At 33.7% G+C, this 9,139-nt stretch overlaps 1 pseudogene; it reads right to left on the reverse strand.

The window, feature by feature from the left end:
- Positions 1-3,224: 3,224 nt before the first annotated feature.
- On the reverse strand, positions 3,225-8,855 carry LOC114508451 (annotated as a pseudogene).
- Positions 8,856-9,139: the final 284 nt, after the last annotated feature.

The raw sequence follows: 9,139 nt of genomic DNA on the forward strand, positions 1-9,139 counted from the left end.
TATGGTTTCCCAATAGTGGAATAGCCAAGGAATATGGCAAAAGGTGATTCTCTTGAGTCAAATTATATTATATAAAGTGGGGCCAGATTGTTTTAGGGCAGCAGGATTCTCCTTAACAAAGTGCAGCAATTTGCTAAATAATGCTGTCATGAAATGGAAGCCATGGCCTTTTGATGACTGAGACCATCAATTTGCTGTTTAAGAAGTTGTAACATGTAGTGCTTTTTAAAAAATCCATTTTATTAGCCCGGATGTGCTCAGTGAGACTAAAACTAAAATTAGCACTGAAATAAATAATTCAAGAAGATTAGGAGACCCTCTTCAAATGGGTAATTGTGGCAGAAGTCCCTTATTGCTTACCCTATTCTATATTCTTCATTTCTTTCTTTGAAATGTCACTGATTCCTAGCTAACACTTGATTACCTAACATGTATTTCCCAGCAATACATATGTGCAAATTCTAAAATAAGAAAATAAAATATTTACCCTACTTAATGAAAATATCTTTAAAAAGTGTCTTTTTTCATTAAAAAAAAACACTTCTGGCTACATTGTAGTTGTGATAGTTACAGTTCAAGCAGGGATTTTAAATAATAAGTGAAAAATCATGAGTTGTGGATTTTGGAACAAAAAGTACAAGGACACTAGTTCTTTTGTGCTTATTAAACAGCAAAATAAAAGTTAGAAAGAGATAAGTAAAAAATTAGACCATGTCAGTTTTCTTACTTGCTTATCTAACAAATCCCTGATACAAGATGTTCTTGACAAGAATCCAGTTAGGGTGTTGTGACTGGAAATAGTATTACTGGTATCAATACCATTTGCCATTTCTAGTATTAATAAATAGACTGGTAGTTAGTTGCCCAGATCTTTAGGCTAAACAGAAATATGTTTCATTCCACAGCTACCAGAATGAGTTTATAACAACTGCTTTTTATAAGAATTGTTTCTTCTTTCAGAGACCTGAATAAAATCAACCAAATGAAATATTAAAATAATCTCCAAGATAAGTGGTAATAGAATTTCTCTTTTTATGAGTGTGAAGTATATATTACTCAAGTAGAATCTTCACTTTTTTGAAATTGAGAAAGTAAAATAGCATTAGGAATTTTTTGTTTTATTAAATTGAACTGATAGATCACACTTAGAAAAATAATTCAGTATATATAAGTAAAATACAAAAAAGTTTCTAAAAATCTTAGTAAGTGAAAATACATGATAAGCAATGAGAAGAAGGAATCACACAATTTTAGTCTGACTTAAGCAAGTTGACTTATGGTAGGTAATATCAGACACCCCACCAAAGAATTATCTTCCCATTCCCCTTATTAATTTCTTCCTGAAATCAGTACAATTTTCCTGTCTGGTTCAGCTGAATGGATTGAGCTCCAGCCTGCAAATCAAAGGGTTGCCAGTTCGATTCCCAGTCAGACCATATGCCTGGGTTGTGGGCCAGGTCCCCATTTGGGGCGAGCAAGAGGCAACCACACATTGATGTTAAAAAAAGAAAGAAAGAAAAAGAAAAAATCAATGCAATTATCTTTCTGCCTTTAATTAAATAGATGTATCTCAAAAGTAAGTATTCAATGAGATGTTCAATGATATGTGTAAAGTCATATATATGAGTATATATACACTCATATGCATGTGTGACTTATATGAGATATGGCATGCATATGTGTCATATATGACTCATATACATATATGAGTGTATACATATACTCAGAGATAGAAAGATGATAGATAGAAACATAGATAGATGATAAATAGATAACAGATGATAGAAATGTAAAAAAGTGATTTAGTTCAGAAACTTCTGCTTTTGAGTAGGATAGGGTAGTTTAGTTTATGCCACAACAAAAATCATATTAAGAAATCTAGATGAAATGCAAGAATGATATGCTTGAAGGCAACAAAAAGCTCCTGAGGCAATGGGAACTGCTGATGGGTTGCAAATCCTAAGAGAAAATCTCAGGAGTATTTGGCAGTCTGAAGAAAAGATGGAGATTAGAAGTTCAGGTTGTTTAGTACAATAAATATTTCAGAATTTCTCCTTTTCTCTGAAAGTGCTGAAGTGACAGGAATAAAAGGGAGATTGACCTAACCTTATCAGATTTACAAACAAACCTTGAATTAGCATAATTCTTTACTGACACACATTTCTGGTATGCCATAAGGAATTGTTAAGTGTACAGAAAAAAGGACCCCGTGTCCATTACAAGAGCCAAATAGATGCAAATAGACAATAGAAACAGAGTTATAATGATGACACTTTTGGAAGTCGCTGAAAATTACTTCAAATAAGCTGTTGTTAATGTTAAATATAGGAAATGAGGATGCAGTAAATAAAATAAAATTTCACAGAATTAACGGAATCTATAAAATATTTCAGGCTAAGTATGCAGGTAAGATAATCACTTTCAAATAAGGTTCAGGGAATATAGATAAGAATAGCATTTTAGTTGAGGTTGGAAGAGTAAGCTAACTAGTGTGATGACAGTAATGACACAATCAGTAATGGGATTCAGACTCCCTTCCTTCCTTCCTTCCTTCCTTCCTTCCTTCCTTCCTTCCTTCCTTCCTTCCTTCCTTCCTTCCTTCCTTCCTTCTTTCATTTATTTATTTGTTGTTCAAGTACAGTTGTCTTCATTTTCTTGCCACCACTTCCCCCACCCCACCCACCCACCCTCAATCCCCTCCCTTTGGCTTTGTCCACGGGGCTTTTGTACATGTTCCTTGATGACCTTTCCCCTTCTTTCCCCTGTTATCCCCTCTGGTTACTATCAGTTTGTTCTTTATTTCAATGTCTCTGGTTATATTTTGCTTGCTTGCTTGTTTAGCCTTTTTCATGCATTTAAAAGAAGTTTAAAACCAAGGTTCACATAAAATATATCCCCAAAATCCTTGGAGCCTATTTTCTCATCTGTGAGATTTAGTGGACTGGAGGAGTGTCAAAACAATCTTGGCAGGATAATTTATTTTGTTGAAAATTGAAAAACACTGAATTTAGAATTTAAAAAACAGTAAGGTTAAAGATGTTTTCTTACCAATATTTAGAATAAATATTACATAGGTAATTGGAGTGATGATACAGAGACAAACTAATTTGTCATGCCATGTTTTATAAATTTCTTTCTTTTTTTCCCTTTTAAATTATTTGTTTTTCTTGAGTTTCTGACTTCTAAGATGAGAGCCACGCTGCAGAGATAATTTAGTTTGTTTTCTAATAAAAACATTTGGTGAAATAACTGCATCTTTTTTTTGCCAGATGGCAGAATTTTATAGCTTTCTTAACACAAATGCAATGTGTACACAATCTATTTTCTTCACTGAGCAGCCTGGCGTTGGGGTTGCTGATCCTGAGGGCCAAACGGGCTGCTTTTTCCACACTGGCCTTGTGTTTTTTTGAGGAGACTTCGTGAGCAACCCCAGCATAGTGAGATTTGTTGTACATCAGCAACACTTCAAGCTCCTTGACCATGTGGACCAGGGACTTCCGAAAGCCACTAGGCAGCATGTGCTTTGTTTTCTTCTTGCTCCCATAACCAACGATGGGCATCAAGATACGGGCTTTGAATCTTCTGTGCACCCTACTGTCAATGCTTCTGGGTTTGTGCCATGTCCGGTCAATTCTGACATGTCAGTGTGACTGGTGCCAGATGAAATTCTTAGTCCTCTGGTGGACAATCTTGGTTTTCAGTAGGGGTCAGAGGGCAGCTGTGGTGCGAAGTAGGAGATGGCTGCCACCTCCGTAGGCAGAGCTGAGGAAGAAATCATAGTTCTGCCACTTTTAAATGTGGACTCAATGGTAGGATTAAAAATAGATTGAGAATCAGCTAGCAAATACATGCAAATAATTCTTATGGCCTGTGTCAGTCTGAACATTTCCTGTTACAAGTCATATTGTTTTCAATGATTCTTGAGTAAAGATTCACACGTTATATTTGAAGAAGACACAAATGTAACAGAGCAAGCATGAGAGGTGAATAATATTTACTTTTTAATTCAAAATAGTGTCAACAAACTTGAGTAGATGTCTAAAATAAAAAATTATATTTTAAAATGGTGTTTCTAATGCCAAAAATTAAATCTAAGTCCTGGCTGGCATAGCTCAGTGGATTGAGCGCGGGCTGCGAACCAAAGTGTTGCAGGTTCGATTCCCAGTCAGGGTACATGCCTGGGTTGCAGGCCATGACCCCCAGCAACCTCACATTGATGTTTCTCTCTCTCTCCCTATCTCCCTCCCTTCCAGCTCTAAAAATAAATAAATAAATTATTTTAAAAAATTAAATCTAATAAAAGCAAGTTGAAGGAAACATAACTTGTCTAATAATGGATGTGGTAAGTATGTGCCAGTTTAGGTTGGCCAAACATCATAAGTCCAGTTGGGATAAGAATATTATATAAGCTAAATATAATTTTATGTCATATTAGAGTAACATTTTGAGGAGTAATATTGTGGTGACCTATAAGCATTCTTTGGAAGAGGACTAGTGGTTAAGTAGAAAATATTTAGAGGTATTTTTATTTTACTTTTTAATTTATTTTTATTTTAAATTAAATGTATTGGGGCGACATGGGATAGTATGATTATATAATTTTCAAATGTACAATTCTATGATACATCATCTGTATCTTGCATTGTGTGCTGACCACTGAAAGTCAAATCTTCTTCTGTCACCTTTGATTTGACCCCCTTGCCCATTCCTACTCCCACCCCTCCCTTCCCTCTGGTAACCACACACTGTTTCCTGTGTCAGTTTCCATTGGGTCATTTGTTGCTTTTGCTTTTATATCCCCTATAAGAATGAAACCATATAATTCTTAATTTTTCCTTTCAGACTTATTTAACTTAGCATTATATTTCAATGTCCATCCACATCTCAAATGGCAGTATTTCATATTTACTTCTAGCTGAATAGTATCCTGTTGTATATATGTACCCCATCTTCTTAATCACCTCGTACACAGAAGGACACTGGTTGTTTCCATGTCTTGGCTAATGTCAATAACAATGCAGTGAAGCTAGGGATGCGCATATATTTGGGAATAAATGTTTTTAAATTTTGGGGGTAGATACCCAGAAGAAGGTTTACAGGGTAATCTGCCAATTCTGTTTTTAATTATTATGAGCAGTGTCCACACTGCTTTCCACAGTGGCTGTGCCAGTTTGCATTCCCACCAGCAGTGAATGAGCGTTACCTTTTCTCCACAACCTCTCCAATGCTTGTTACCACTTGCCTTGTTGATAATAGCCTTTCCTAGAGGTATGAGGTGGTATCTCATTGCAGTTTTGATTTGTATTTCCCATAAAGTTTGTCAAGTTGAAAATATTTTAATATATCTGTTGGCCATTTATATGTTTTCTTGGGAGAAATGTCTGTTCAGGTCCTCTGACCATTTTTAAATTGGATTGTTTGGTGTTGAGTTGTATGACTTCTTTATATATTTTAGAGACTAATCTCTTGTCAGAACTATTGTTTGCAAGTATCTTCTCCCATTCAGTTGGTTGCCTTTTCTAACCTAGTATTCTTGGCAGTTTCTTTGGCTGGCCAGGGGCTCTTTAGTTTGATATAATCTCATCCAGAATCTTTTGCCTTGAATTTCCTTGCCTCTGAGGTCAAATTTATAAATGTGTCTCTAAGACCAAGGGCCATATATGTAGTACCTGTATGTTTTCTTTTAAGTAATTTATTGTTTCAGATCTTATATAGACATTTTAATACACTCTGAGTTAATTTTTTATACATGGATGGACATTAGTTGAGTTTTATTCTTTTTGCGTATGACTTTCTAATATTCCCAGCACCACTTATTGAAGAAGATCTTTTCCCATTGTATGTTTTTGACTCTTTTAAAAGAAATCATTTTCCCATTTACATGTCAGTTTATTTCTGGACTCAGTTCTGTTCCATTGTTCTGTGTTCTGTGTCACATAATAATTTGTAGTATAACTTAAGGTCAGGGCATTTGATACCTCCAGCTTAGTTCTTTTTACTCAGGATTGCTTTGGATATGCAGGGTCTTTTGTGGTGCCATACAAAGCTGATCATTTTTGTTCTCTTTCTTTAAAGAAATGTCACTGGGATTTTGAAGAGGATTGTGTAATATGGACATTTTAACTATCATGATTCTTTCAGTCCATGAACAAAAAAGATCTTTCTATTTCACTGTGTCTCTTTCAATCTCTTTTAGTAATGGTTTGTAGTTTTCCATGTATGTGATCTCAATAATTAATGCTTGAAATCCACAGTAGAAAGAAAATCTAAAAAAACTGATGATCTAAAAGGAAGTGATATCAATTAAAAATACTTTGTCAAAGCTTATTTACAAATGTATGAAGCTATGTGAATTATTCCTAATCAGGAGAAATAATCATTAAAATGATTTTTCCCTGATCTTTCTGTAGAGATTCTCTTTATAGCCATAGATATAGATAGTTTATTTTAGGATAAAATGTTAGTTTTATTTTATTAAAATATTCAAAATCAAATTCAAAGTCTCTTTTCTTCCTCTTCAGGAAATCAAAAACTATGTCACTGATAGAGGTTATAGTAGAAGCCAGTCTGTATTAAACTTTTTTTTTAATTAGACTCAAAAGATAGAAAAACTTTTTAGTTTGCTCTGAGAAGTTTCTATAATCAAATGTGTGCCCATTATATCAAATATCTTAGCTTTAGGAAAAATTAGAATTGTTAATTAAATTATTACTTTTTAATTGTCATATGTTATTAAATTCATCTCTTCAGTTCATATCAAACCTTCTCTAAATTGTAATAACTCTCATAGGCTGTGCCCAATTGACTCAGCTGTGGATCATGCACTTCATTGTACTGTCTTTTATTTCATCACTAACATATATTTCAAAATAACTGATATCCTAGGTGTTATAATTAGGGAAATTGACTTTCAAGCATGTGAATTAGTTTGCACAGACTCACATGGCTATTTAGCAATAAAGTTGATGTTATAAATCACAAAAAAAGTTAGATTTAGTTTCTTCCCATTGATTTTGCTTCCTTTATTTTAGATATGTCAATTTTCTTTTCCAAGGAAACACTCATCTCTTTAGAAGTAGCAGTGGAGTGAAACAAAATGCTGAGTCCACAGTAGATATTGAATGCATGTAAATTTGTTGGTTTTGGCTTGCAATTCAGCTCTTTAAAAAAATAAGCAAAGAAGAAAGGTGATTCAGTTCCACAGCAAAATAACATGGTGAGCTCTTCTAAAGACAAAACTGTCAGACCAAAATATACTTTATTACAATGTGACACTGCATCTAAGAAAATATGTTTCTTCTTTAAATGTTATAAATTTAGTTATTGATTTTTCTCAAGGCAGAAAATAACTTTAAATTTGATATTGAATATTTGTTCATAGAAAAAATACCATAAAGTAAATATATGCAAACAATGAAATACATGTTCTATGATGTATATGCAGTTCTATACATGTGTGAATGTATATGTATATTCACACATGTATGTATATTCACATGTATATATTCACACATAACTATATACATATATAATTATCAATGAATGAAGATGTATGGTTGATGATGGATGAGATGATACATGATAGAAAGAGAGAGATGGAGAGGAACAGAGAGACTTTGTTGGTAATTATATTCCCCAGTTCTCTGAAGCAAAGGCATCAGCAATATCTGGGAAGGTGGTCACATTTTCCTACCACCAAAAACAAAGACATTCCTGGACAATGTAGAACTAAATGGCTGAGAACACACAACACTGTTTGGGAAAGTGATTAATCATAGAAAAGTTATTTCTCAAATGAAAGCTCAAAGCTTTCCCTTTTTATCTTAAAATTAATTACTGGTCATTTAATACTGTATTTATTTCAAACATACTTTAATTTAGTCAATTAAATTATTGCTAACATTTCCAAAGAGAAAGAAGTCGATTTTATTTTTAGCTATTTTTTGGTATAGCCAGTCCATAAATCATTTTTTCCTAACTTCTGTCTTCTATGAGGTTTAGATGACTTTATCTATCTGAAAATACATTTGATATTATTTTAGTAAAGCAGATCATAAAATGAAGTTTTACTTATCTAATAGGCTTGTTGTTATATACATTAGCTCCTCAACATCACTAGTTTATCATCATCATCATCATCATCATCATTATTATTATCTGAGGAGCATCTATCACAGGCAAGCTCTCCAGGACAAGTCCTGGAGATGGTTCTAAGGGGCTGGCGTGGAAGAAAGCAGGAGGCCCACAGACCCAGCTGTCAGAGACAGAGTGCATACGATGACTGATGGGCCTGGTGAACTCTGCCAAGAGCAGTGGGTGAGAAATAATACCCAGATGGAGTTAAAACCCACAGCATATGTTTTAAAGCTGCTCTAAATCAGAATGAAAGGGTGAAGTGAAGAAGATCTTAGGCAAGACAGAAGTTAGGAGTGAACCTACAGGAGATTTAAAGGTCTTCGTAACTCAGAGGGGAAAAGAAAATTCCCAGTGGCTAAAGCCAGAGCACAAAAAACAAATACAGAGCAAGTTTCCATTTTTTTTTTTTTAATAAGAATCACCAGCCTTTAGCACTCATTGTGAGATATAATAACTAAGTTTAATAAAAGCTAAAAAATGTACACAAAGCATATCTTCTTTTTGCCCAATAAGAATCACTGATCTTATTGAGCTTTTGTGGAAAGATACAGTAACTGAGTTCAGTAAGAGCTAAAAGCTTAACAGCGTCTACTGGAAAGTTAGGTAGGAAAATTACTTTCTAAATATTCATGTCTTACCTGAAAAAGCTGTATATCATAACGGTAAGTAATAATAAAAACTTGGGAGTAGCTACTAAAGATGTTTGAGCTTAGATCCATTTTACCCCAAAGCTTTCTTATCAGACCAAAATAAAAAAAAATGCATTCATTTGTCATGGAGAAATGTCCTTTTTTCACTGTTCTTTCTTGTCATCAGGTTTTATGCTTTATGTAGTGTTTTATATTTACGCTAAGCTCTATCCTTAAAATATTATGAGAATATGGGATATTAACAATTGATTTTTTAAAACTGATTTAGCTTTGTATGATTAATCAAAGGACTTTCTCAAGTTATAATGAAAAATAACAAAATACAAATTCTATTCTGATATTTAAGTTGGTAG

This window comes from Phyllostomus discolor, chromosome 11, assembly GCF_004126475.2.
Source record: "Phyllostomus discolor isolate MPI-MPIP mPhyDis1 chromosome 11, mPhyDis1.pri.v3, whole genome shotgun sequence".
Lineage (NCBI taxonomy): Eukaryota > Metazoa > Chordata > Mammalia > Chiroptera > Phyllostomidae > Phyllostomus > Phyllostomus discolor.